The 26,154-nt window shown below is 42.9% G+C and overlaps 1 protein-coding gene across 5 annotated transcripts in view; it reads right to left on the reverse strand.

Annotated features, from left to right (window-relative positions):
• Positions 1-26,154, reverse strand: part of BACH2 (BTB domain and CNC homolog 2) — a 193,491-nt gene that overhangs the window by 139,049 nt on the left and 28,288 nt on the right. For all 5 annotated transcript variants that reach the window (XM_051777772.1, XM_051777771.1, XM_051777774.1 and 2 more), the window contains exon 2: positions 10,253-10,339. The gene's annotated coding sequence lies outside the window, so the exon portion shown is untranslated. The remainder of the gene's footprint in view (positions 1-10,252; positions 10,340-26,154) is intronic.

Consider the following 26,154-nt stretch of genomic DNA (forward strand, 5'->3'; position numbering starts at 1 on the left):
TAATTTCACTTCTTCAGTTTCCCTCTCCATTAGAAAAGACTCTTGTATGCTTTAAAAGGATACATTTTTCAGGCTTTTAAGGTTACTTTATGTGACTGCAAATCAGAAGACCAAAAATATCAGTTGTTGGCTTAGAGATGTCTCCAGTGTTTACTTCACTATCCATTAAAGAAGTACCCCTTCCATCCTGTTTGACAGGGGTGGTAGAGATCAAGGGTGCAGCTCTATTGCCTGAATTTATCAGTTCCTTTTTCCTATCGCTTGCTTCTTTACCTCAACACTAGTTTTGTGACCACGAGGTGAGATGCTTCCCTGAGTTGCACAAAATCAAACCACATCTTTGGTTTAGTTAGTTGTTGACTGACTTCACCCCATTGAGCAGCTTATGGTCAGCTTCATAAGCACCAATGATGGTGCAAGAGGGAATGGGGGAAGTGCTGGCCAAGGACAATGTGGGGAGAGAAAGAGGATGAGCAACAGTAATTGGGAATGGCTTAGGCTGCCACACCACCTCTAGACCCTGAAACCTGCCAGAAGACATCATAGGAACACATGACACAGCACACAGTGTGGCATTTAACGCGGGGGCATTGCAATACATGTGGCTAACGTTCCATCTTGTTATGTTGTTGTGTTGATCATACCAGATGACAGACCTCACAAAAGCACCTGGCATTGTATTCAGTGTCACTTTTCTTCCAAGGTATTGGGTGTAGGCCTTCATTTGTTACTGTGGCATGTGGACCAGCAGCCACCCCTGACAAGTTGTCACTTTGTCTCTCCTGCCACCTACTGTATGTGGTGGTATAATGTGTGTCACCAACTCATGTGTGCCTCCATTTCTGTTTGGAAAAACCAACCTTTAGTTCTTCTAGAAGTGCCGCTGCATGCATATAGGGAGTCCCTGCTGTCACCACTCCTCCAGCAATGCTATCCAGCGTTTCCTGATGAAGGTTAAATGCAGCCCTTTGAGCTCTACTTAACTCACTGATGCTTCAGGGTTAAAATTAGCATTAAATACTAAAAATTCTCCAGAGTTTAGGGCATGAACTTCTCTCCCCCTTTGCCTCATGGAGAATTAATCACAGAAGATTTATTTTAAACACTGAACAGGCCATGATGCCCCATAAACCTCTGTTCCTCAATTTGCTGTTACTTCCAGTGACAACACTCACAAGGGGCAAAGCCCAGCAGAAAAATAACTTTGCACTGAGCGTGTGACTGTCAGCCCGTGGGCAGGGGTGAAACTCTTGCTGCACTTGAGCTGCGTAACCAAATGAGTGTCACTCAAGAACAGACCTGCCAGATGCAAGAGTCTGTTTTAGACCGTGGTTTACCCTTGTCCTTTTAACCTCTTGCTCTCAAAGCACACAGCTGAGCAGGTCTGGCTGTGCCACGCGTATGCTCGGCAGCAAAGTGCGACCCAGATGTCCTCCCCATGTGGTCCCCCTGCCTACAACATCAATGGCTGCAGAAGGGGTTTCACTGACACTTGTGCCCAAGCAGTGCATCCAAGGAGGAGAATTCTTTAACCATAACCATCTGGGTTCTGCCATCCATCCAGACACCATTAACCATAGTGAACAGCATCAAGAAGGGCAGCAACAAGTCTGAGCTGGTCCAGACTAGTCCAAGCCCACCACAGCGGCTTCAAACCCATTCACGGTACTATGTGGAAGCCAATAAGCATCCAACCCGAAACCAATTAGATAGATATCCCATGTTAACTACATATGTCATCCTCCCAGAACATATGACAAGTTTATTTTTCAGTATTTTATTATTAATGTTTTTGGCGGATGTCCTGAGCATCGCTCTGCCCTAACTGCCCACAAACTATCACGTCTCAACATCGACATAACTGCTTTCAGCGAAGTTCATCTCCACAAGGAAGGCAGCCTTAGAGAACATGGTGCCGGTTACACACTCTTTTGGTCAGGTAAACCCAGAACCGAAAGCCAAATCATGGGTCATTTACTGCCACCACCTGTGACTCCTAGAACGCTTCCATCAACGCTGTCTCCGTACAATTCTAAACATCCACTGGTCAGATTATGTAACTAACACATCTGTTCTAGAACAAGCAGCAGTTACAAGTATTGAGGCCATGTTGCTGAAATCACAGCTGCGTTGGGCAGGACACATCTCCAGGATGAAGGATCACCGCCTCCCTAAGATCTTGTTTTACGGTGAACTTGCCACTGGCTGCCGCAAAAGAGGAGTCCCAAAGAGAAGATACGAGGACTCCCTGAAACAACATCTCAGCCTTGGCCATACTGATCTTCATCGCTGGTCTACCCTGGCCTCCAATTGGGAGGTCTGGAGACACACAATCCATAATGCTGCTGCTTCCTTTGAGAACACACGCAGGATCACCATCGAAGAGAAAAGACAACGCAGAAAGAATCGTATCCTGCCGATACCATCCAAGGAGTCTTTCTGCTGTGCCTTTTGCAACCATTTTGTCTATCTCGCATTGGCCTCTTTAGCCACCAGTGCACCTGTAGTAAATGTGGGTAGAGCCCTTCCCAAATGTTCATTTGCGAAGCCTAGCCATGATTATTAATTTTAAGAAAGTATTCAAATAGAAAACAACAAGCTGAATTTTCTAAAAGAAATCTCATTATTTTCGAGTAAGAAGCTAGCTTGTGGGTGCTGGTTTATTTTCCCATATATGGCATTCCCTTCTACCTAATCAACAGCTTGGGGCTCTATGACAGCAGCTATCTTTGATAAAAGGAGTATTCTGATGAAGGAGAAACACATCCAACATTTGCATGATCCAGTAAGCTATCAAATGTATTTATTTATGCTGTGACCACAGTAATCAAGAGGTATTAAATGTGGAATGGAGCATGAGTTAAATGCATTTTAAATCTGATTTTTCACTGGTTGCAGTAAGGAAATTGTTGACTAGCAGGCTCTTTAGGGTCTTTACAGGTTGCAGTTAGAGAAGTGGATACAAAAGATAAATCACTCCACTCCTGCAAAATCAAGTCTTACTTTTGCAAGTAACAGTGGTCCTTTCATCTTACCACTTAAAATTTGATCAAGTGAGAAAAAAACATTAATATAATTCAACTCACACATAAACTTCTCTGAAAAATGAGGACATCTCTTTTCCTTAAACAAATCTGACAAGGCTATAACTAAAAATATTTGTGTAACACACCACAGTTCAGTATGAACACAAGAAAACAACTGGCATGAGTAACCAGAGTGTCTAATTTCAGCTATTTAGCCACCAAAATGCCTCAAGAGCTGTGACACATCCACTTAAAAGCTAAATATGGCCCACAAATAGATATTAAACATGAATGAATTTATCAAGAAGTAACAGCATGTTTCCATTAATCATACAAAGGCTGCAAACAGGTTTAAAAAAAGATATTTCTACAGCATGTGATCAGAAGAGGCTTTTGCCGACAAATTTATTGTATTATGAAATCAAGGCAAAAAACTAAAGGATCACATTAGCAGTTAGTAACGCTATAGGAACTCTCAGTGAAAAGCTAAGGGAGTGAACAGAGCCTTAAAACAACTATTTTTTAACACAAACTTGAAAAACTTGATACTACAAAGGCAGTGTCAGAGGATGCTTGGACATCCTTGCTAGAAACTCTCAGACAACTTTTAAGGTTTCCTAAGGATGTTCCAAGGGAATTCAAGAGGCCAATTTTATACACAGATATCTGGACTGATGTATCACTAAACCAAGAGGCAAAGTTTAATCTCCAAAAGAACTTTAACCTCTGCTGTGCTTGACTGAAGGGAAGGGAAAGAGATGTGAGCTTGTTTCGCCTATGGCCAGTGGAGACCCCCTAGCAGAAACAAAAGTTGGGTGATGAGCATGTAATAAGCTGCTCCCAGAGTTTCCCTTGCTTTGAGAGGAGTGGAGTGGTTGGGAGGTCTTCAGAACAGATTCTACAGACAAGCTGTTAAGAGAAGATGCTATCCAGAAGGCTCAACAGGAGGAAAATGGAAGCAGGGAAATCACAGTTAATGGGATTTGGCCGTATCCAGAACATAGCTAAGTTTCGAATACATTACAAACAGTCCCGTGCTTCACTGCTGCACCAATTCATTGCTGGATGAGAAATTTACACAGATTTAAAGCTCCAGAGAAATTCAGATTAATCCTTTTAGAATAAATGTCGCCTCTCCCCTGGGATGCTGTCTAGGTGAATACATGAAGAAGAGGAAATTGCCACCACTACACTAGAAGTTCTATGATTTTCTGTTAGAGGAAGGTGTCAGGCTGGAGATTTATTTATTTTGAGGTTATTTCCTACGTCCCATAAATGAGGGCTTGGCCCATTCATTTTAGATACCACCGCATACTACTATAAAATTTGCATAAGTTTTCTGAGGGAGAGAATCACTACCCAGTCCTGTCAAGAGGATAATCTGAGGTCAAATGTAAAGGGTTACCTCTCTTTCAGAGCATCTCTCCTTGGCACAACATAAGTAGGTTGAGCAACCTTAGCAGGAAGTTCTCAGTGGCTCCCTCACCAAGCTTTGGTGGGAGCCTCCTGCTCATCCTCCAACCTAGATGGAGGGAGTTAGTTGCTTAAGGCAGCAATGAAAGAAAAATTGCCATGGATGACATCCTCTACCCGTGCAAACTGATGTCAAGCATGGGACATGATACAACATGTATGAACTCCATATTCATCCCTCCTCAGATCCCAAAGGAGGCAGCACCTCCTCTCCTCAGTACAAGAGGAGGGAAGAGGCCAGCAGTAGAGAAATTTCTAGTCTAATCGTGAGACAGACAGAAGAATGGAAATGATAGGAGAAGTGAGATAAAAGAATTAGAGGGCTGATAGCATCTGATAGACAACACACTTTTAGAAGAAGGAGAGGAAGTTGAGCGGCTGTGAAGGAGGGGGAAGGAAGAGTAAGGCTGATTTTCCCGATAGACAGGTCATGAACAGTTCCCGAAACCTGCCTAGCTGGGCTGGTTGTCTGACGTAAAGATGCAAAGAGCAACACACGTGGCATCTTTGAAACAGAAAAAGGAGACGTTGAGGAGCGGGGCACTCTGCAGGGGAACTAAAAACCTGCAAGTCTTTTAAGTGCCATAAATAGAGATGAAGCTATTGAACTTTCAAGCAATAACAAATGTGAATAGTTAAAAAAGGAGTTTTGCAGAATTGTCCACTCAGACAAAAATCTTAAAAACTGGCTCTTCAAAAATGTCTATTCTTTTGAAAATCCCATACCCACTGCTGGGAGATTAGCTTTACAAAGTGAGAATTTAACTGGAATTGCAGCTCTGAGTAATAACAGGAAATGTTGCTCACAGCAACAGAAAATGTAGGATAATTAGGTATTTTGGGGAAGAGAGGAAAGAAAGTTACAATAACTATGCAAACAGAATAAATAACAATGCTGTTCTTCTCCAGGACCTTTTTGAGGATCTCAGAGCAATCTACAGCCATTCCCCATTAAAAGCTGCTGTGCTACGGCCACAGCTTATTGCACCATCTAGGTCCCAAACCTGGCAGTATTTCTCATTTTATACTTTTACCCTTCTGCTGATCCAGACATCAGCTGAGGGGCAGGGACCCCATTGTGGGTCTTTGCAGTGCAGGACCCCAGCCAGGACTTGGGGTGTTGCCAAGTGCTCCTTCAACATAAATAAGGTGGCAGCCTGATCAAGAGACAGGGAAGACAAAAGGTTTCCACCAAATGAGAAAACTTGTAAGACGAAGAAGTTAAGGCTCTCCCCACACTGAACATGCTGTGGTCAGTGGCACAGCCTGGCCGGGCAAGAGGGCTGGGAAAGCCATCTTTCAGACAAAAGTGTAAAAAGAAGCAGGACGAGTAAAAGGGAAAGACAAGGTCAAGTTAGAAGAAGGCAGGCTCCAGACAAACCCTCCCCTTCCCAGAGGAAATCACCTCAACAGACACTGCTGTGGAGTCTGCAGAAGATGCTACTCAGCAGGGGAAAGGGTCATGCTAAAATACAAACCCATGTTTACATGCTCCTGCAAGTTCTGTAACTGTAGCTGAGAATTTTAGGAAATGCTTTGCATTGGATTTGTTTTATTGCATGTTTCCCACCATTTCCAGTTCCAATTTCTGGTCCTACTCTTGATTTTAAATTGTCACTGGGACAAAACAGCAACATTCAGATGCTAAGAAAACTGGAGTAACTAGAAGTTATATTAACAATACTTAAATGCAGTCTATTTAAAGATTTGAACACATCTTGTTAGAACACTGCATAAATTAACCCAACCTAATTCTCTGGGATGTAACAAGATCTGAAAAGCTCCAAGTTTCATGTTCTCTCTTACCACCCACTTAAAAAACCCAAACCCAACATGTTGGGGTTAGCTCAGGTTGCAAACGAAAACAAAATTCACATTCAACTGAATAAATGTAATTTACTCCCTGATGCAATGAAGCTGATGCCATAGCCAACTCAAAATCAAAACAAGAAGAGGTTCTCTCCCACCCCCCCTCCATGCACATCCGCCCTCGTTATCACTCTTAATGATGCCCCAGCCCAGCCTGCCCCCTCAGGATCCTTCATCGCTCCCTCCATCCCTCCCCATCATCCGAAACCATCACTGGATGGAGCGAAGCGTGCCCTGCTGCCACTGAGCTCCCAGTCTCGGCCGCCCCGCTTGCACTGGCGGCCAGACAAAGCAAACTCCAGTTGCATCACGGAGCAAACTCATTTTCCAGCAACCTCCCAGCCCGGAGTTTACCGCTACTGTAATCCGGTGCTGTCAACAACGCCGCCTTTGTTGCACGCCCGCGTGCGCCGCTGGCTTGTTGGTTGGGTTGTTGCTTTTTTTTAATTTTTATTATTATTATTTATTTTAAGGAAAATTTTTGTTTTAAATGAGTAATCTGTTTTCGAGTGATTTCTCCTCTGTGCTGGCTCCACCCTATACTGTAAACGAGACATTACCTTATACAAGAATGAATCTGCTGCATTCCTCTGTCTAGCTGCCTCGCAGCACATTTCCTACGCTCGCAGCAGCCCCGGCAGCGCACGCTCTCCCACCCCTTCCCCCCCACCTTTTTCTCTTTTTTTCTTTCCCCTTTTTTTTTTTTCCTTTTCACTGCCTCGCTGTGTTTTTGTGTAAATGATCTCACATGACTCAACAAATCCATCTGCCTGGAGCAGGCCAAGTTTGGAGCCTTCCCAGGAGGGAGGAGAAGAATTGCTTTGTGGAAAGGACCTGGAGCTTTGCCCTTTCTCTGGCTCAAATTACCCGCCTGTCAGGCCTGACGGATTTGGCTAAAAATAAAAGGAAGCGGGCCGTGAAAAGGAGATGAATGAGCTCAGCAGTTCCTTAGATAACATGGGTCTGGTGTCGCCCAAAGATCCCAGAGCAGGAACTTCGGATGCCGGACATGTAAATGCAGTGCTGCAGCCTCAGTGAATTCAGCTGCTCGAGGATCAAGAAAAAAAAGGAACAAAAAAAGGCAAAACCAACCATATGCTGTTGGAAATAAATGGATTAAAGACACCCAGAACAAGAAAACTGCCGACCGTAGGATTTAGGCTTGTAAATGGGGAGATTTACAGGGTTCCCAGTGGGGAAAGGGGGCGTGGGGGGCGTGGCAGTGGGCTGTACATGATGTCAACCTCCCGCCCTGACCGGGGAGCCTCAGCATCCTTCCTGCAAATGCCTGCCCAGCGCCCGCAGCGGGTATTAAGCACTTAGTTTGGCAATGTAATGACACACTGCAACAATCTGTAATGCGAGGCAGTCAGCAAAGCCCTGGCTCGAAAAGCTCTTTCTCCTAACCATTAACCATATGTTTGGCTCTGCCGCCGCCCAAGCGAGCGGGTGTTCCAGCGCACCATCTGGTTTCTATCCACACAAGCAACTGCAAAGCACACAGTATTTCCCTCTGGAGCTGTGTCTTCCTCCCCGGCCCCTGCTCCCTGCCCAGCCCCCCACTCCTCCGCTCCCCATCTTCCTCCTTTGCCCCTTTCCAACAGCGACTTCACCTCCCTGTCCCATCGATGCTCAAGTGGTGGAGACTGCAGCTGCCCCGCCAAAGGTGTAGCAGATGAGCGGGGATGCTGTGCTATGCTGCCCTCCGTGAGCTTACACCCCTGCATGTACACACACACACACACACACACACACACACAGAGGAATTGCATCCCGCATCACTGATGCTTGGGGTATCACATTAAAAAACAAGTGTGTTCTTGACTGGTCCAGGAGCCACTGCAGTGCCCATCGCGTCGCACTCACGCACAGATGCACACAGGGACTGTTCAGTTTGGATTACATCAACTCCATGCTGACACTGCAGAAGGACCTCAAGAATGTACCTAACAACAGGAGGACAATTAGCAGTGTTATCTACCGCTCCCAAGTAGGGTTTTCTATGCACATTGGGTGTTGGTCCCCAGTCCCACCAAATTAAGAAGACTCTGGGGGGAAAAAAAGAAGAAAAAAAAAGGAGAAAAAGAGGAATGGAATGGGAAAGGGCTAAAGAAAAAGGAATGAAAATGTTTACTTTTTCTGTGATAACTAAACAAGCTCTTTCTGAAAGTATAAGAAAGGCTTTCAAGTGTTGTATTTTAGAAGGCCTTGTATCATATGCTTACTTTAGGATTTTATGAATTCTAACTACTATTTATGTTCTTAAAGCACTTCCATTGTTCTGTTTATTTCTGAAGTACCTGTGGGACATCAGCAGTAATTTCCCCCTCAGGATGGCCAATTGAAGATCAATCATGACCTATTGCAAGTAAGTATTCAGGGATGCAAGCAACAGGATATTCAGCAAATCCAGCACTTGCTCCTTTAAAGTAAGTTTATACTCTGCAATGAGTCACACATACAGTGTTTATCCAAGTTACCAGTGCTACAGAAAAAAAAAAAAGCCCATTACATTTACAAATACATAAAAATCACAGCTGTAAGCACCCAACTGCTTACACAAGGACTTGTTTCTATGACTGGATATTGATTTTTTAATAACGTGTCATTATACCAATGTTGATACAGCAACTATCTTCTCAGAGTATGCAGTTTAATACTAAAAAGAAGCTGGCTTTAGGAAATATCAAATCCACACCCATTCACATGCTTTTTAAATGTCCTTCTTGGTCATTACTATAGCAATGCAAAGCCACAACTGCTTTTTTCCCCACCTTGCACCTAACAAAGAAAATGGACTCGCCAGTTTAGAAACAGCTCAGTCTAAGGCAATAAACTTTGCTGATCTGCTTCTTAATAAAATACTGCAGAACCTCTTCAATTGTTACTGGAAAACAAGAGGCTATGTTGGAAAAGATGCACGTTTTTCAAACTTCCTCAGTATCAGAAATCAGTGCATAAAAAAGCACACTGTAGGCCCTTATTCTGGAATCAAATACGTATGGGGAAAACCATATGCTTGTGAAAAGCCTGGTGACTTCACCAGGATTGCTTAAGAAGTCTGAGGGTAGGATCTGGCCCCAATTACAAATGTGGAGTGGAATTAGCACTGTAAACTCCCCCAGCCTTCATCTTCCAGTTCCCTTCAGTGAGAGAAATAATTAAACTGATAAAAAACATGAGATGCATTTTAGCTAGCAACTTACACTTCCGACAAAACAGGATGCAAATATGTTGAAGTCCATCATTTTAAGATAGTATGTTGCAAACATATTAGTAGCATGCCTAAATATCACACATTACGTTTCCTATAATCATGCAAGAGAAATTGTCTTCATTCACACACAGAAAACAACTAGCAGTAGTCCTCTAAAGCAATAAAGGTCTAGGTCTGGGTCTTTTAGCAGATAATGATCTACTCTGATCCAGAAATCCTTTAAAAGGGGGAATTCAAGGGAAATATTCATAGATTCAGAGTTCTGCAGTCTGAAGGGACAGCTAATCATTTGACCTTCTTTCATGAAACAGGCATGGAGCTTCCCTGCCTACATCAACGCAGCTGTAAGAGGCTGAATGAGAGAATCTCCTAGGGTTAAAAACAAACTCATTTAAAACAAATAAAACAAAACAGCCTCAGATTCAACAGCCTGACATAAAGAAGGAAGCTACTACAGCCCCAGCAACATTCTTCTATTCAGCAACCACCAGTGCTGTGTGAACACTCACACCCTTTCATCTGGTCTGAATGAATTAACAGCCAGCTACTGGGTCTTGTTATACCTTGTCACCTTCCTCTATTCCTCAGCCCCTGACAAAGTGCCATTGGCAGCCTTGAAAGCCAGCCAGTGTTCAAAGCACAATAAAAAGCAGTGTCACATTATTACCTGAATCCACTGAGTCCTCCTGTCAACAACGACGTTTATGCAATCACATTTTTCTATTTTTAAAAACTTCTCTCTTGCCTCATCGCTCTGTGTGAAAAACAACACAAAAGAGAAAATTGATTAATTGTATGCACTCCCAGCAGATATTTAGGTTCTTTGTTTTCTGCTTCATCTCATAAAGACATTAAACAAGAAAAAGTCCTTTCCACAAAATCATTCATTGACCAAACAGAAGCAACAGGTATCAGTTTGGAGAGGTAGATGAGGTACCACAGCCCACCACTTGTAGAGCTTCACAGGAGAATGCAGCTCTCCTGTGCCCATACCCTCTGCCCTCTTCCCAGGGCATCCTGCCCGGCAGCACTGGGACCAATGCCAAACAGACACTCAGTGCCACCAAAAGCAGAAATATGGGGGGAGAGAAAGCTACTTAAATTTCTTTCAGTTTCAACAGTAAAGACATGCCACTGATAACCATGGTAGTGATGTAAAAATAATACTTGCAAAATTACTTTGACAGTAGATTACTTTATCATAAAGTTTCCCTGAATTTTGCATCTACATTACTGAAGTAGCAACTCCACTTAAAATTCTCAAAAGGGTCTTTTAGTGTCTGTGTTTACTCCTTACTTCACATATTAGCAGCTTTAAGTTTTAGTGTCAAATTCTCCTACTGATCCACCAATGCACCAAAACATACACTTGATAGAAGACATTTCTACATTTAAATAAGGAAGAAAAAAGCCCATATGGTAGAAACTCAACTGAAGATACAACCTCAGCCCTCCACCCCACACCTCCCCAACCTCTCCGAATGGCCAGAAGACACATCATAAGTAAAGGAAACTGGATTTCCAGTACTGGAAATGCCTTTACTGTAATTATTTCATCACTTTCTTTGAACGTAAACAAAACAAACCCCTTCACTTATGGAGATGCAACTCAACCATGTGTACATGATCCCTTGCCTACCTCCACAAGGGCATACAAAATTAAACCCAGACATATAGCATGGGGTGGGGGATATAGCTGTGATACCTTTCCTGCTCAGCCCTTTCAGGGCTCAGGCATTTGGCAACATGGATGTCTGCCAAAAAGTTTTGTTGCAAGATTTTGGTCATAGTGATCTGATTGAGCCATTCCCAAAAAAGGTATCTGTAAAGACAAAATTTTGGCACCCTCGGAACAGAGAGTTTAAACCTGGGTTTAGCCAGATGCCACACTAAGTAAATAGCACAGTCTAGTTCAGGGCTGAGAAGAGAGGTGACCTTTGCCTCTGGCTTCTGCTGCCAACCAGGGGAGGGCCACCTCCCAAGCAGGGATGGGGACTAGCTCTCTCTCCTGCTCCAGGTGACCTTCCTACCACAGCCTGGAGCCATCTATGCTCAACATAGAGCAGCCAAGAGCTGGGCCAGGCATCAGCAGGGAAAAACATGTAAAAAAAAAGAAATTTCACTTAATGGGGACAGAAAATTGGAGGGAGGATGGGGAGAGGGTGAGAACCTGGTTAGGCACAGAGGGCTGCAAGGTGGTTGTGCAGCTGCAGCACTGCCAATGAACCATGTTCAGGTCTCTATGACATCAGTGGACACTGTTTGCCATTGGTTTGCTTCCTGCAAAAATCTCTGGTGTACCACAGGTAAGCTGCAAGAGAGAACACTGATGAGTTCAAGCACTCAGCCCTTGAAATGGAGGAAAATGTGGCAGGTGAGTGCTGCCTGCTGTGGCTGCCTTCACTCTTGGCATGTGGGATGTACCTGAGCCGTGCATCAGGACTGCGGGGTAAGAGCACATGACAGCTCTAACAGCTGTTGGCAGCAAGGATGGCAGTCGTCCTGACACTCCCTGCCACTCTCTCAGCGCCCAGGCAGATGAGTTGTGCCTTGGAGAGCTGCCACAGAGCTCTGATGCAGCACTGTGCCAGTCATTTAAACCCAGGACCTCTCAAGTGGCCATTAACGAGTTCCTAACCAACCTGAACTCTGGTTTCTCTCAACTAAAAATAATGAACAGTCACAACAGAAGGGGACTGTATTTCCAGCACATGAAATACTACATAGGATGGAGACATGTCAGCAGCAAGGCTGTAAGAACCTCTTGTTTTAACTCTCTTCCTGCAAAGAAGGGGTGGCGCTTCCCAAATCATTCATCAAACCCTCAAGCCTGACACTGGCAAACAGAGTAAGATCATAAGGAAATGACAAACTTCTTCAGTAGAATTTGAATAGTGTGCCATAAATAAAAATTTGGGCCAAACATGGGACAGCAGGGAAAAAACAAGATGCTGAATAGGGAGTTTGCCCAACGCTTGCCACTACAGCTGTACCCTTGGCACTAGGCAGGGGACTTGCAGAAAGAGGAAGACTTGACAACTGTCCATGCATTTACAACACTTAAAATTAGGTTTGCACAAATCCATTTTACATCTGAGTCACACTTCGAACTGAGTTATAGAATCATAGGATTGTTTGGGTTGGAAGGGATCTTAAAGATCATCTATAATGTTGCAATGTGTTTGTGTATGAAAATAAAATTAACAGCAAATAGCTCAAACTGCTTTAGATATTACGCTACCTTAGACGTTCATAGCATATAACAGCAAATAACAGAGCATAGGTCTACAGTCAACCAAATGCAGAATGCAGGAAGACAGTACTTAAAGGTAAATAATTCAGGACTTGAATTGTTTAAGGTAAATAATTCAGGGCTCTAATGAATACACTGACTGTAAACAGGGAGTTCCACTGCTAGGAACCCTCCAAACTGTCCTACATCCAATCCTCGGGAGTGCAGAGCAGAAAACCATCAGCAGAAACATGCCTCAAACATTCCTGGCTATAGCAGCAAGGACTCTAAGACAAAGGGAGTCTTGGACAGGAAAAGGTGGCTTCAAATGCTGGTTCCAGCACCCTATACTGTGCCCATGAGCTGCTAAAAAGGAGATGCTGTTTCAGAAACACCACTTGGGCAAACAGTGAGGTGGCTGGGAAGTAAGAAAGCTGACTGACCCAACAGAAGCATTGGAGAAACCCCTCAAGGATAGCCAACACAGCAGTTTGGTCTAGCAGTGCTATAAACACAGAAAACTGTGGGTGAGGCTATAAGCCCTTTGCTAAATATGACAGCCCATGGATGAAAAGAACCCAGACAAATCTCCGAGTCCTCCTCACTTCCCTTGCCAATCTCTCTTCCCTATCCTTTTTGACTGGCTATTATCAAATGCTTTCATCAACACCTGGGAATTCCTATGCATCTGTCAAAAAGCATCTCAGTCAGCCAAATCCCATCAACAACCACAGTATAAATCCTCATAAATTCCTAAATTACCAGCAAGTCTCAGCCTTTCCAGCCTGCACCCTCTAGTTCCAAGGAGTCATTCACAAGCAGCAACTATTCCTGACCAAGCAAGGAAACTGTATTAAAGTGGACATACAGGAAATTGTCAGTTATACAACGTTGTTGCTGCTAAAAAACCTCAGAGGATTTTTATGCTGTCTCACACATACAAAAGTAGTATGTAAAAACACCCTGGAGTTGCCTCACACCCTCTTACAAGACCTACATGAAACCAGACTGCGGAAAAAAATCCTGCCTTTCTCTGCCGGACAAGGGCACATCAGCAGCAATAGCCAAGGTGCTGCAAGGTTGCTGACGATCCTGGAAATACTGTATGTGAACATGCCTGCAGATCAGCAATCAAAAACACAACTGCTGTTCTTGCTCCTTGCCCAGCGGAGACAGAGATCTCATCGCCAGCAGAGATCTGGGTCACCACCAGGAAGCTGGAGTTATCCCAGCACCATCATCTTTTAGGTAACGCTCCCAAAAGGGGAAACAAATATGTGGCAAGGTTTCATTTGACAAGATGCTGGGTGTAAACAAAACTAACAACTGGGGGTTTCTTTGCTCCCCGGTGATACCATCCAAATGGAAAAAAAACTCAACCAACATCGCCTGATGCATTGCATGTAAACTGCTTTGCAGAAAGAGTTTGCTGCAAATGCAAGGTTCAGTGTGCAGTGTCTCAAGAGCTGGCAAATGCACCTTGATTGCCAAAGTCTGCCTCCTCCCAAAAAACAGGCTAAAAAGTATTTGTTTGCCTATCCTGTACTTCAAAACTGAAAACCCAAACATGGGGAAGGAAAAAGCTAGAAAGACAATGAAGTATCAATTTTAAACCTATGATGTTTGTGAAAAATAAACGTTCTGAGTCTCCATGTAATTAAGTAGCTGACACTTATCCAGCCGCAGGACTGAAAACTGAATCAACCTTGTATCTCTGCTAACCAAAGCTTTTGCAATCTTCCTGTATGCCATTTCCTTGTTTACATCTCATGGTATAGGAGTTCAACTTTTGGAGAAATACGAATGGTGAACCTAGAAACTGAAATGTGATATTATTTACAGAATAGGAGAGCATGCCGTTCACAGGAATTCGTAGGCGCACACATCCCAATCCTGTTCCTCACCCACTCCTGAAATCCTGTACCAACCAGATTAGCCAATGTGCACATGCCTGCACTCTTGCGGAAACAATAGTCTCTTTCAGTCCATACAGTCTTCTGAAGAACCAGGCAAAAACGTCATGGGAGAAGTTAGGAAATATCTGCAGAAAACAGTACACAAGATGAAAGGCAGAATGAGCCTTTTAACTTGCACAGTGTACATGGAGGATAAGTGTAGAACCTTGTTACCTAGCCCCCCTTCCAAAGGGCTTTTTTTCCCCCCCAGGATGGAAAAGGGGGATTGTTGAAACAACTTTAGAAAATAAAACACTGGGGTGCTGGACTGGCTCTCTTACAAACAGACCAGTGCAGGCAAATTCAAGCTCTGGGAGTTGTGTGGCAGACCTGGGAGCCAATACATGCTCCCCCTTACATGCTGAGATCTCCCACAGATGGCAAGGATCCTGGCATGATCAGCCCTCCTGCTCCCAGTGCACAGCGCTCCTCCCTTCATTCCCCTCCCAAACACCGCTCTGCTGCTGCAGAGGGCACAGAACTATTTTTTAATTAATTCAGCAAAAGGTTTGAGCTGCCTCAGGGTTAAGCTAAACATTTTCTGTCTTTAACCACTACAGCAGAACTAACTATAGAGAAAAAACACTTCACCATAAGTCTAGGGAATTGAGGACAGAAAAGTGCAACAGAGCCACCCCTGACCTCTCAAAATTTTGCCTCCAGAGGACTCAAAAATAAGAAACTGAATTTTTAATCAGCTGGGAAATGGGGCAGGGAGACTCACTCTCGGTAACATGGTTGTGAATGTCACATAAAAGGCATTATTGAGTTGTACTATCCACCTTCTGTTCCAAACTTTAGGCCTCCAAGCAACCTATCAGAAAAAATCCACCTTCCCACGCCATCAGGAAAGCACTAAGCACTCAGACACATTTAAAAGGGATACAGTTCTCCAAATACTTGTTTCTCCTCTCACAAGGGGCTGTAGCTCCTGCAGGAAACACATGCTCCTGTAACAAAGCAGGTATTCTTTGCATGTACTCACACTGCCGATTATTTTTTAATCATCTGGTATGCATCTTCCTACAGGATTGCTTATGTTAAGGGAAATACCAGCATTAGCTCTGCAAAAGAACACTGACCACTGTTCTGTGTGAACGCCGCAAAAGTTGCAACTGTGGCTTGAACCCTGCCTCTGCCTTGTGCTGAGCAGTCCATACAACCACTGGCATTTTACCTCATGTGTGCTCCCCTCAATTCATGCTTATTCTTTGCAGGATTTTACTACACAGTTCAACTAAACTTGATAGTAAGTATTTTTCAAACTGTAGGAGCGAGTCAAAGCATATTTTGATGTGTCTGATTGCACAGAGACCATATGATTTTGTGAAAGCTGGTCACAGAAGAATACAAGTTGTTTTTTCATTTCACAGCTCTGAGAGTCAAAAATAGAGTGTAGGACCCTGATATATACCAGATGTTTTAAAGTAAGGTGGAAAAACTGGTGTGGACATGTTTGTCCATCATGAAAGCTTCCCGACAGCTACCAACTGCCCGTGCTACAGTAAGCAGGCTTGTTATGCCTGTGAAATATTACAAGCCTAATGGGATGGGAGTATTCACAGCCTTCATGCACATGTATATTCCTGTTCTCAATCCTGCTGTCTTTTCCTGAAAATAAATTTGACAAGTCCATCACTATGATGTGAGAAAGCCTCAAAACAGAGCTCATTTTGTTAAACATACAGAATCACAGAATATGCCAAATTGGAGGGGACCCACAAGGATCATCAAGTCCAGCTGCTGGCCCAGCACAAGACCACCCCCAAGAGTCACACCATGTGCTCGAGAGTATTGTCCAAATGCTTCTTGAACTCTGCCAGGCTTGGTGCTGTGACCACTTTCCTGGGGAGCCTGTTCTAGTGCCCAACCAACCTACTGGATGAAGAACCTTTTTCTAATATACAAACTAAACCTTCCCTGGTTTAGGGAAGGTCTAAAACTTCAGGTTTGGGCTGGAGCACATCCACGGTTTCACCAAGTTTCACATTCAACCCAAGAAATGAAAGAGCAAAATTTTTTCACTTGTTTTGAGCAAGTCTTGAGTCAGTTTCCTTCAGAAAGTTTTGTTCAGAATTTGTGTTTGGATTTTAAAAAAATAAATAAAAAAGGCTTTCACCTCAGTCACAACCCTCGCTGCACTCTACAAATTCAACTCAGGACTCTACAAATACATACAGATACTTCACACCTCTGTCCTGAAAAGACAAGTTTCACCTCACAGTTACGAGACTGGAGGTTGTTTTCTTTTTCAATAAAAGGGAAACTTCATCATTAAAGAAAATAAGAAAAAAAAAAAAGCAGCCCTGCAGAAAAGCACCATTTCAGAGTAACAGGAATATGCACCTATCATTTAAATCGGCCCCTTGGGTAAAGCTCATTGCAGAGATCAAAAATCTTTCCATGGACTTGGGATAAAGCCTGGAGAGTTCAAAATACTGCTGAGAGTGGACATGACTGTTCTTGACTGTATGGCATGAGGGTGTGTGAAGGCAAAACTGCTACAGCAGCCGCAATGCTTCCCAGCACGAGAAGTCCCAGGGACTTTGGGTACCACAAGAACACACACTCTCAAGAGCTTTCACACACTCTCAAGAGCTTTCAGACAGTATGGCGATATGATTCACTGATGACAGAGAGAGACTTATAATTTCTTTGTTGGTGACTCTGCAGGTCCTATTTCTACAGCCCATGATGGTTCGAAAAACACCACAAGACATGACAGAAAAAGAAGTATCTCAGGCCAGGGTCAGACAAATATATACACAGGTGAAGCAAGGTGAGGGCCAGGATTGTTGAGGAATACATGTAGTGCAGGCAGCTCAGCGTGCAAGTTGCAGGTTGTGCCCTATGTGGCAGGAGCCCAGGCAAGAGGCCACAAACTGCCAGCGACCCCTTGCACAACAAAAGGCACAGGGACCAGTGGCACCATTCAGGCGAACAGACACTTGGAGACACAGCAGGAGCCAATGAACAAGCAGGAAGACCTTAGATTATCTTGTGCATAGACTGGAAGTGTATAAAAGCCCAGAGTTTCCTTTGTTGGGGTCTCTACAAGCCGTTTCTGTTTTACTGTACCATGATTAAACTGCTTTCAGGATTCAGATGTCTGGGACTGTGCTATGAGAAACCTGGAGCAGAGCCGGCAAAGAAACCTTGCTCGACTGTGTGAGTGTGGTGTGTATAGGGAGTCAAGCAAGGCACTGGTCAGGTCACTGGAGATGCCTGCTGTGAAAGAGCTTCAACCTCAACAGTTAAAGTCTCTGTTGGTGGGACTGTGCCTGCCAGAGTGCACCCTGAATGATCAAACAGGTATGCTTATTTAACAGGGATGTCTCTCAAGCCTCCCATATCCAACCCAAAGCAACTTCTTCACTGAACATTGCCTCAGTTCTTTTTCTACACAATGTTTACAATCATAAAAGAAGGTTTTGGAGATTTACCTAGGACTTGTGAGGTGACAGGATATTTTTCTCACAATCTAGTTGAACAGCATTTATGTCTGTTGTTTTCTTTTCACATTCCCTTGTGCATATACAATGGCCTCTTCTTTCAGCCTGGCTCTGCCTGAGGAGTAAGTAGAACTGTCAGCTTCTTCAGCACTAGGAGGAAAGCACTGCCTTGGGCCCACACTGAAATCACTCAATCTCACACAGGACTGTGGAGATAATCCTTTGCCCAATAAATAGCCCACTTTCTTCCTTATTGCTCCAAAAGGACATGAATGAATGAACTGCACTTTTTCTGAACACCACCTTCCACTTTTATTGAGTAGTTCAGTCACCGGTTCCAGCTGCACCTCCTCATCCTACAAGGCATCAGTTAAGGTTGCTGGGTTTGATTTCCAAGTCCCCAGCTATAAGTATCTTTGAGGAAAAAAGGTTGGATGCTATTAGCCCTATGAGAAAACACGCATTTAGTCCATAACCACGGGCTCCTGAAACACAGCTGTTAAGTGCAAATCTCAGTTTCTGAAATTTTCTTTCTGCTGCCTCATTATCTTTACTACATGCCAGCAGAAACCAGAGTCCCCGCAGGCAGAGGGAGGAAGTCTTTGTGCTTCCAGCTGCATCTAACACTGGCTAGTCAACCAGATGCAAAATATTGCATCAACTGACGTTTCACTTCAAAGTTTCAAAATTTTCCTCTTACTGCTGGGACTAGTGCTTGTGGTTTGAGTCACCACTGGGGAAATGGAATCTCACAGCCAACACTTCAGATTACTTCCCAACACTGCCGGGCTGCCCTCAAAAGAAAAACAACCAGAAGATGTCAGACACAAAATGGTTTAAATCAGATACTTAGAAAATACTCTGTGATAAACAAAAAGTTAAGCACAACTAATTGAAATGAAGCTTGAGCTCACAGTAAGTCATCATTTTAATGGTAAGAGTAGGACAGGATCCCTAAGAAGTAGTTCTGGTCAAGAAGTTCTGACCACTGAACTTAATCCTGCAGGTGTTGACTTCATGTTGTTGTTGTTGTCTTCCAGTCAGACTGTTCCAGTTAAGCAGCTTTGAATATTCTCTTTAGAATCCATAGACTGAAACTCCATTTTTTAAGTATAGTCATGCACAGGAAAAAAAAATTCAACTTGCCAAAGAAGAACATATCTACCAGATCAATGAACATACAATCTTAGAAATAAAACCCTAATCCCTCACTTGCTAAGACATCTCTTTCAAAGAAATGTTTATGTTAAAATTTAAAGTTATGTTCAACATTAATCTTAGGGAATGTTACAACAGAATGTACCAATTTTAAAAGGATTCTACAGTCCTAATGAATTCCTAAAACCCACAGACAGAAATTAAATAGGGGGAACCTACAGTGTTGGCTAGACATATTTCAATATTTGTTACCATAGAAACAAGCCAGTAGATTTAGGGTTTGGCATTATCCTTGCTATAAAATATTAAACTTCCTACAGTTTTTGCATATGTATATTATGGTAAGAACACTGTCAATCCTGATAAAGCCCAAAACATCTTAATTATTTAACAGGATTTTAGCTTTTTTCCTTTTTTAACAGAGTATCTTTTAATTTATTTTTTTCCTCGATAAACTGTATTTTAACATCTTCCAATAGGAGACAATTCTGGTTGACAGAGTAATATACAGGAGATACTTATTTTTCCTCAGTCTTCGAGATAAGTGGTAGATAACAGGAACACACACATATTTTAATAAACAAGATTCAACAATAACTATAAAAATTTTATCAGTTAGCACCTGTGGTAATTTTACCAGCCAAAAGTACATTAAATGTTATATTTTATTTGAAAGAAAATTCATACTTCAAATTTGGTGGTTTTGTTTTCAAGCTTAGCAATGGAGAAATGCTGAAGTATAGAAGTGACTGAGACAGCATCTTGACGCTTCAACGATATCAAATATTTCTGGCAGATGCCTGAGAAATGAAACAAATGCATTGTCCTTTTGGGCTTCAGATGAGCATCGACAGTTGCACTGAAGCCACAGCACAACCAGCAGGCAAAAAGATCAGAAATTCCAACAAAGAGGAAGGACAGATACTCCAGCAACACTTCTTCAAAAAGGAAGGAGAACAAGCTTGTTCAGACAACTCGAATGGTGGAGGGGACTGACAGCTCTCCATACCATCCAGAGGAGTCCTGAACATTGCTTGTTTTTGGGACACGAGCTCAGCCAAAGCAGTGGGGAAGATCACTTGGGCAAGCCTGAGCCCATTGCTGCTGGGACTGGATTTGTGCAAGTGACTTTGACCCTGATGATTTCACAGCCAAAACTGGCTGCATGTCACAGCCTTCACTTTTTGTTTGGATTCAAGAAAATCTGCTTACAGGAAGCTCAACACAAGGCTTCCACATGATGAAAAAATGAAAAACTTGGAACTAAAAGCCATAAACCACACAGTTGTTTCAATACTATGTTCCAGCATTGAAGTGGACAAAGAAAAACACCAACAAAAGCAAAGCAAACTAGAACAAATACAAAAACTGAGCAAGACCGAAACACCCTCTTCTTCCAAGAATTAAACAATACTTTTTATGAAGTGTAAAGATAAGCAGTGGGACTGCTATTTCCTAACGCCTTCTGAGGTCAGTCCTGTAGCACAGGTTCTCGAACAGCCAATTAAATGTACACAGTTCTCACACTCACATGTATACTATCATCTTAAAAAAGCCCAACAACTCAAGTCTCTAAAAAAATAATGGAAATATATACTCTTGAAGGCCTGCATGACAACCCTTTAACTAATGGAAAATCTTCAACGCTTTAAAAGAGGAAAATGGTAAGATGGCTTTATTTTAAATGAGTAAGAATTTAAATGTCACTTCCTGCATGTGACATCAATTTGAATAACCTTGCATTTTTGTTTTCTTTGGTGTGGTTAACGGTGGAATCATTGCAGAGTACATTTCTATGGCATTTACAGTTGCAAGTTTATGTTTGGCAACTGCTTTGCGTAATTCTAAACACAAGAAAAGCAGAAAGTGATTTTTCCTCCCTAAAGAAAGAGAAAGATCTAAAAAGTAGCATGCTACTAGGGCTTTCAAAGAAAGAAAGGCTGGAGAAAAACTATCCCAACACTCAAGGGAAAAATGCACAACTTCCTTTAACTGACAGCTGCAGCGAGATGCAGTGAATTTATTTTATCTGAGCAGTTATGTACACATGCTAAAGGCAGAGCAACACTATGTACTATAAAGGAGTTCATGTAAGTCCACAAAGGGCACCACTATCAACCTGCAGTCGAGAAGTGGGAAGTTATTCACATGTCTGAATAAGTCATGGAATGATAAGAGATGCTGGCAGCACATGTCGCCAAAAATAAGGCACTGAATGCATGAATTCAAACACAGAGCCATAAACCACAGAACTATAAATCCCCTCGACACACCCTCTCGTAGGCTCTCCAGGCCAGGTTTATTCCATGGAGAGTCCTACTCTGCTGGACATGGGAGCTCCAGGTCTTTCTTTCCAACTGATGCTGCAGGTGTCAACACCTCAGCATGTCTCCTCATCCTTCTCATGAAGTGTTTTTAAGTCAGAGGCTGGTTAGGAGAATCACTTAAGACATATGATGTGACTTTTATAAAGTTTTCTGTAGAATTCATATACACAAGTGAACTAAAGCAGTCTACATATGCCCTGCAGGTGCACCTTGGAACAAAAGAGCTATCATTCATAGATCACAGAATGGTTTGAGTGGGAAGGGACCTTCAGGATCATCTAGTCCCAAGACACTTTCCACTAGGCCAGGTTTCTCAGAGCCCCATCCAACCTGGCCTTGATGGGGCATCCACAGCTTCTCTGGGCAACCTGTTCCAGTGCCTCACTATCCTCACAGTGAAGAATTTCTTCCTAATATCTAACCTAAACCTATCCTCTCTCAGTTTAAAGCCATTACCTCTTGTCCTACCACTACATTCAAGAAGGCCACTCAGCTGATAGACACCTCTACCATGTTTTGTCAAAACAAAAACAAAAACAAAAGAACGAGAAATGCATCCACGCAACAGTGGTTTTTAAGTCAGTTGACAAACACCTCTCCAATTTAAGCGATAGTTTGTGATGCCACCAGGGATGGCTTGCATTGCCCTCCTGTGGTGGTAGGACAGCACAGGACCACTGCCCAGCCAGCCCATGCCTGGGCTCTGAACAGGGGCACTCCATCACTGGGTGACAAAAAGAAAGGAGAGGCATCAAAACCCTTGTCCCAATGTTGCTGAGAGGGAAGAAAGTGTGCTCTGGTTCTGGATAACATGCTCCATTTGGTCTGCTTAAATGACACGTTCTAGAAAATAAATAGGAGATTGTGCTTCTTGTAACATAAAAAGGGAATAAATTTAACTCAAATAAAAACACAGCATGTGTAAAAAAAATACTCTATACAACATGCAATTTACCCAAACAGTAATTCACTTCTCTTTATACCAGGGAGGCCAAGAGTCCTTCTGGATTCAAAAGGAGAATGGACACAACTTTCCCATTTCAGCAAGACTTTGCAAAAGAACACAAACATCTCATGTCTCTCCAGTCTTGATCTCATGTCTCTCCAGTCTTGACCCAATAACTAAAGGGTGAAGATACCACAGGCTGTCAGGATGTTGTATTTGCCCTTCGAGGTGGGGCAGGAGTACTGCTCCTTCCTCTGGAGCATCTTGTTCCTGGTCACCAAAACAAAGAGAGGAAATTGGGGTATACGGACAGGGATCTTAACTGGCACAGAAATGCATGTGTCTCTTCCAATATTGGAAGATTAACACACGAGAGCGTTGATGAATGGGAAGGATTAAATATAGAACCAAAAATAAGCAAAATGATTAATTGCTAGGAAAGGGAACTGATGATTTATAGAAGAAAAAATTAGTAAGACTTAGGAAACTGAAGGGAATAAGTAGCAAGTGAACTGCAGGGTGGGACCATCTGGTGCATACAAGCCACAGCGGCACAGGGCACATGCCTGCAGCTTCAGCTGCCCCTCTCACCTTCTCCCAGCCTCAGTGCATGCAGAGCAGACAGAGCAGAAATAGACGGCGTTTAGAAGTTACTAGTTGAAAATAATTGACTTTAAAAACAAGTTTAAATTGGTTTCAAATAATATCCTATGATCTGAAAAGAAACTGGTCTCTTCATTTAATGAAACACTTCCATGTGGTCTCACAGTGGGCTGGTAGCACTGTTGCACTCATATCCTTGCATTCTATGCTTTCTAGAAATTTCTGAAAAATAACTGGATACTTGTTTAACACTGTTTTCATTTATTTTATGAAGGAATGGAAATGGAAGGCATTTTTAGCATATTTATTTTTCATTTCTGGATTATAACATCTCAACAGTAACCTATGCTTTTGGTCCTGCACGTCTTTGCTTCGCAACTATTGAGCTAATCAAACTCTTTCACAGTCAGCATGCAAACAACAGGCACCCCAAAGCAGCATAAATCTGAGGAATAATTCAGCACCTTAAAGTCTACGATCAGTCATTCGCTTGATGTCTTCAATTCATTTGCTTTTGTGGGGAATAATAATACAGAGGAAAAAACCCCACAGATACGCTGTGAAACTGTAGAAGTATTTCATGTTTTAGCATGGCACGTGTTTGATTTTTTTTTTAACTTAATGTCATTTTTAAATCACTTACAAAAATACTTTTTTTCAGTTAAAAAACAAAAAGATACAACCAACTACATCCTCTTTGGGTTATGCTCATGAATGAGCTACTGTCTGCATTAGAAACAAGCACCTGGACCAACTCATGGGCATCCAGCGAAGCCCACTGGTTTCCTTTCAAAACACTCATTTACAAAAGACACTGCCAAATCCCGCCTTGCTTTTAAATACAAAAATCTCAAGGGTGGAAGCAATGAGGTGCAGAATGCAGAGGGGCTGCTCACCGCAGTGGAGTCCAAGGTTCCGGCTAAGACCAGGCAGGAGACCACTCCCTACTCAGGAGAGGGTGTTAAGACACCAAGGCAAATACTTTTAATACTTTTCTGAAGGTCTATTATGACATACCTACCACAACCTCATTAAGAAACAATTCTGTGCTATCTTTAGGAGATCTTGCATTTCCTCACCCAAGTCTTTATGCCATTCCCTTTACGCCAAATACTTTCTGTACGAGGTAAACAGCAGGACCTGGATTTGAACAGCCAGTCAGCCAGAAAAGAAGTGGTCTGAGACTGTGGGGAGGCATCAGTACCTTTCAGTCCTAGGACAGTTATCTTATTAAACAAAACACCCCAACATTGCAGCATGGCCCCTGCCTGTCACCCTTTGTTTCACTTGGTCTGGCTCCCACACATGCTAGGCAGAAGTTTCCCATCCTTCAAAAGCCAGAGGGAGAGAACATGCTCAGAAGAGCCGTCATTGTGCAACCAATAGATCCTGGTGGGCTTCAAGCTTTTGTAAGAGAGCTGAGATAAAACTCATCACCATCTATGCAGCTTTTTGTGCCTGTCATTCCTTTCTCACAGTGCCTTGCAACTTCTAAATTTTGCACCGTTCTCTGTGCCCCATGTCCCGTAGGAGTTTTCTTTGGGACATGAGGACACTTGGCAGTGTTTCAGAAGGACTCCAGCAGCTCCCCCTGCTCCACTGAAGGAAGAGCCACATAAACTTCAGAGTCAGGGACATTTTTCTCACCAAGGTCCAGTTTTACTATCAGCCTTTTGAAGGAGCACCTTTTCATTCAATATGCACAAAGACAATTCTATATCCTTTTCCCTATACAGAGGTTAAGATTTAGGGGAATAGCAGACATCATCTGCTGTGATGAAATTCTGCATGAAGAGCAGTAAAAAATTTTTTTGAGAACCTTATATATATATTATATAAGAATCAACACAGAAACTTGAAATTGCAAAAACTGTACCAGTTTAATGCTGTAAGCTACAACAGAGTGTATTTTACACTCAGTAGTGCCATACAGTCTCCCTATTAACTAAATAAACTCCCATATTTGATTCAATGGGAATCTGTTGTTCTAAACAAAATAAATAAGGCAAGAAGGTTTACTTAAGCTGCCAAGCATTTGAATAAAACTGAAAAGAAAAATAAGAACAAGCGCAATACATTTCACAAAAGGGCAGTTATAACAATAATTTCAGTTGAAGTGGCCAAGAGATGAAGCAATAGAAAATTGGAAGCCATTAACATGTAACATTCAAGAAATATTAAATACATACTGAAGACTCAACACAGCATTCACACAAAAAGATCTGGTGATGAAAAGCATATACTTTGCATAATAAGCAACAAGTATTTAAAATGTGGCCATCAAAACAGAGGAGACCTGTAATGCCACACTGAGAAGAGCTGGCTGCAGAACAGCAGTGTTGGTAGTGCAAGCAAGGAGGCATGGGACTCAAGTGCTGGTGCATCACCCTCACCACCAGAAGACATGGTAACAGCTACACAAAGCCCTGCAGCTGGGCTCAGGCGTCAACAACATATGCTTGCTGCCAGCCTGATGGGTACTTACAGCTTTGGTAAGTACTGTTCCCCTGAAGAAACACCTATGGGTAAAACTGGGAAATCCACAACATGTGCAACCAGCAGAATCACAGCGCCCAATCCATGCCCACTCCCGCTGCCTTGTGGAACCAACTTCATCCTCTAGGTCTGTCCCAAGTAGGTACCAACACCAGTCTCTCTCCTAACATCTTCTGAAGTCACCCTCCCCGTTGGCTTCCTCAAAACAGGATATGACGGTCCAGCTTCCCTCCCTCCACAGATCAGCACCATCCTCCCAGGCTCCCTGCAGGCCAGAGTTCAGACCTAACTCCAGATCAGCAAGTTTACTTCTTCAAAGGCACAGAGGAAAAACTCAGACACATGGATGGATTTTATGTAGGCTCTAGAAACCAGCTTTTACTTCAGTGAGTACCAGACA

The sequence above is a fragment of the Manacus candei genome, unplaced genomic scaffold (genome assembly GCF_025592945.1).
Source record: "Manacus candei isolate 608988 ecotype Guabito, Panama unplaced genomic scaffold, ASM2559294v1 h1tg000011l, whole genome shotgun sequence".
NCBI classification, from domain to species: domain Eukaryota; kingdom Metazoa; phylum Chordata; class Aves; order Passeriformes; family Pipridae; genus Manacus; species Manacus candei.